A 4,696-nucleotide genomic window follows, 5' to 3' on the forward strand; every position below is an offset into this window, starting at 1 on the left:
CTAACTTTTGCTTACCGCGTATATTTGGCAATATACTATGGCTTGATATATATATATATATATATATATGTGTGTATATCAAGCCAATATATATATATATATATATACATATATATATACTTTTGCTTTCGCATTTTCTTCTTGTTCTGAGAAAAGCGTTACAGTTAATTGTATTGATTAAATAAATAAAAGGCTATTAAGATTAATAAAAGTAATCTTTATTTTGGACTAAATAACAAATTCAGTCAATCGTAGGACTGCTGTTTTTTTTATTTTTTTTTAAGGACAAGAAGCAATGTGACGCCTTCGTTTTTGAAATTATAAGTCTTTTTTTTTATAATCGAGATTAAAAAGAAAAAATGGAGTAAGTTGAAAAGTTTCAACACTCAAAAATTTGATGATAAAAACTTCCAGCTGTGAAAGTATCAACTGGAAATAATTTTTCGAGTAGAAGGAATTCTCAGTCATTGACACAACACCTTGGTTAATAGAGCTTGAACAAATCGCCTGGGACGAAAAGAATGCTCATAATTTCAACTGATAGAATTTGATCAGCTACAAATTATCATGACTTATGTCATGTGCTGCAAATATGTGAACACGACTTAAAGCAGTTCACGATCCTGGTAGAAAAATGTTGCCGAAATTATTCCATGTTTTGGAACTTTCCAACAAAATTTTAGCATTTCAAAAAAATTTCAACGATTTTTAGCTGAAAAATTCATTTTCGACAAAATTTTTAAAAAATTTCAGCAAAATTTTCAGACAAATTTCAGCAAGAATTTTAGAGAAATTTCAGAAAATTTCTGAGAAATTTCTGTTTGATTTCAGTGATTTTTCAATATGTTAGCTGAAAAATTCACTTTCAATCAAGTTTCAGAAATTTCACTGAAATGTTCCAAAACGTGGAATAATTTCAGCGAAACTTTTTCATCAAGGGAACAACGGTAAATAAAATCGTTCTTAAATAACAATTTTTTAATAAAATTGTTTTTAAATAACAATTTTTCAGTTATAAAATGTCTGCAACAGATAGTACATCAGTAAGATGGAATCATTGGTGCAAGCTCCAGTTAATGAAGTTCCAGTAGAAGATGCCGACAAAGTTGCCAAAATTTCAGGCGGAATTCCAGCAAAATTTGGGTTTATAACCATTTATAACTGCGGTTTCATACGTTAAAAATAAATAGACATCTGATAATGTAACGGCATGATTTTTGAGTCAAGAATAGCGTTTAGTGAAGCCTCAGGAAATGACAACAGCTCTAGTTGCAATTAAGATCAGTAAATCAAAATTAATCAACAAGGCTTTAAATTTTTTTACGTAATAAAAAGAAGTGACCAAAGCTTGAAATCAGCATAATGTTGAATGCTATTACTGTAATAAAATAGGACATTTTAAGTCTGAATGTTGAAAATTGCAAATCAAACATAATGCAGACACTAGTAAGAATTCCGAGCATCAAGCTCTATGCGCAGAATTGAAAAATATCTCAGCTTCCGATGAAAAAGAAGTTAGTAGATAGCGCTGCGTCAAAGCACATGACATTTCATAAAAAGTTTACATCATTTAAATCTGTTCAGACAACTGTTCCAATTCAGATTGGAGACAATTTATTTGTTGCAGAACAAATGCAAGGAATAGGATATATCGATGTTATGTCGCTAGTTAATGGAAAATGGCAACCTCGTACTCTCGAAAATATTCTATCACAACTCAAGACAAATTATTTTCAGTGGGAGCGGTAACAAGCAAAAAACTTAAGATTACTTTCAACGACGAACAAATTTAAATTTAGTAGCAGCAGGTGTCAAAATGACAAATCAATGCTACAAAATACTTTTCAAACTCCCCAAAACGAAACAAGCCAATCTTGCTTCATTGAATGCTGCCGTATTTTAGTATGAGAAACTAGATCACATAAATTTTTTAGCCTTAAAAAGATTGATGATGGCTTAATCCTTAGTTTAAAACTAAAGAATATTGATAATCTTTTTTGTAAGTCATGTCAATATGGAAAAAGCCATTTAAATTAAATCTATGCTAAGGTCAAAGGTTCCAAGAGAATTTATTGATACAGATCTGAGCAGAAAATTGCCAATACCTTTTTTCGGAGAGGCAAACTATTATGTTGTCTTGCCTTTAAGGATGACTGCAGTTCGTATTGTTTTCTCAAAATCAAAAGCGATGTTTTTTCTGTATTTTTGGAATTTCAAAAATTAATAGAAAGGTAAAACAAAATAAATAGGTAACAAGATTGAAATTATACGAAGTGACAACGGAACGGAATACATCAATCAGCAATTTAAAGATTATTATAAAGGAATAATACACGAAACTACAAGTTCATACACGCTAGAACAAAATTGAATTGACGTGATAATAGATCGATTGCTGAAAATGCTCGAACAATGTTACTAAATTCAGATCTACCGTAGGAAATGTGGGCAGAGGCTGTTAACTTCGCAGTATAAATCGACATGCAATGCGAATGATAAGATATAAAAGATGGTTCAATAAAATGCCATCTCTGCAGCATCTGAGGAAATTTGATTACATAGCGTATGTGCACACTCCAAAATAACTTTATTTAAAATGGAAGAACAAATCAGAAAAATTGATTATGATGAGTTATGATGGATACAGCTCCAATTATAGACTCTTCAATCCACATGGTCGAAAAAAACAATTTTTCATGACGTAACATTCAAGGATTCAACAAAGTTAAATATGAAAGTTGAGCAAAATTGCTAATTTCGATTTCCTGATACACCAAGTACTAATAATGCATTACAAGAACTCATTGACTCAGAAAAGGAATTTGAAGATGCAACAGAGATAAGGAATGACATGCGAAGATGTATGTATCAACTTCGGGATATCGACATATAATTCAACAACCAGCTCGTTTCTGAGAGCCAAATTACATCATTTGCTTAGTCTCAATTGACCACAATCATTTGAAGAAGCAATGGCATGCGAGGAATCATCACAATGGCTCCAAGCCATGAAGGAAGAAACGATCTTTCTAAAGAAAAATAAATCTTGCCATTATTGTATAACACAAATTAGCTACAAATGAGTCTATTGAATAAAACAAAAGGCCGATGGTTCAGTTGATTGATTTAAAATTAGACTGTGTGCCAAGGGATACTTACACACAGCTGGCATTGAGATCAGAAGATCTTTTGACCTATCGATACGATTCGAATTACGATCAGAATTCTTTTGGCACTAGCTTTAAAATAAAGTAATTTGACATCAAAACCACTTTTCTCAATGGAGATTTAGATGAAGAAATATTGGAATAGTTAAAAGGAATTTGTTTCGAAAAATTCAAATCAAGTTTGCAAGTTACAGAAAAGTGCCTATGGTCTTAAACAATCATCGCGATGCTGAAAAAAAAAATTCATATCATTTCTTATGATGTTTCAAATAATTAAATGTTGATAAATGGGTTTTTCATTAAAAAATCGTCAATTTGGATGTCTACTTATTGTTAGCATTATATGTAGATAATGGACTTATTCTTTCTAAACCATCCATCATTCTGGAAAGAATATTGTCAGAGCTTGGATATTATCTATCTTCGATATTATACTATACGGCAATTACTTTTGCGAATTGGAGATCGAAAGGAGAAAGAAATTCGTATGAGTCAACAAAATTACATCTGTCGCTTGCTTCAGAAATTTAAAATGAAAGATTCGAAATCAAGCTCCATTTTTTGTATATCTAGAGTTTCTCTCAATGATGGACAAAATCCTACTGATGTCAATGAGAAGGAAGAAATGAGTATTAAACCTCGTCGCGAAGCAATTGGGAGTCTAATGTTCATTGTAGTATCTCGGTCTTATATCATGTCATAAGTCAGATGAGCAGATTCCAATAATCTCGAGTTAGAACATTGAACTGCTGTTAAAAGAATTTTTAAATATCTTTAGAACAAGGATATGGATATTTCTTATAAAACAAACGATGTTGAGTTGGTTGTTCAGATGCTGACTTTGCCGGGGACTGTGATACATGTAGATCTATCGGCTATGTAAGCATATTGGAAAATGATCCTGTGATCTGACCCATTTCAACAAAAGTGCGTTACTAAATTCATGACAGAGACTGAATATGTTGCAGCTTTAGATGCAGTGGCTAAGATTGTATGGCTACATAACTTCTTCAAGAAGCCGACAAAAAAACATAACAAAACAAATGTACGTCGTTAATTAAAGCATTATTCACTCAATTAAAAATTCAATAAAAAACATAACAAATGAACAAAATATACCGATGTAAAGTACCATTTTATTCGTAAAAAATTTGATGATAATACTCTAGCAATTTATTAGGTTCCGAAAAAGCAGCAGATTTTCTAACAAAGGCCCTTACTCGAGATAAATTTATGAGCACACAAGCTATATTACTTCTATGATTAAACAAAATCCAATAAAATAAGAATGAGAGTGTTGATTTTTGTATTAAATAATAATATACATTAATAATGTTTGGAGTAGATATAGTATGCCGGTTCTAACCACTAGTTTAGTGCGTATACGTATACGGTGTGTGTGTGTGTGTGTGTGTGTGTGTGTGTGTGTGTGTGTGTGTGTGTGTGTGTGTGTGTGTGTGTGTGTGTGTGTGTGTGTGTGTGTGTGTGTGTGTGTGTGTGTGTGTGTGTGTGTGTGTGTGTGTGTGTGT

The sequence above is a fragment of the Atta cephalotes genome (assembly GCF_000143395.1).
Source record: "Atta cephalotes unplaced genomic scaffold scaffold00002, whole genome shotgun sequence".
Classification (NCBI taxonomy): Eukaryota; Metazoa; Arthropoda; class Insecta; order Hymenoptera; family Formicidae; genus Atta; species Atta cephalotes.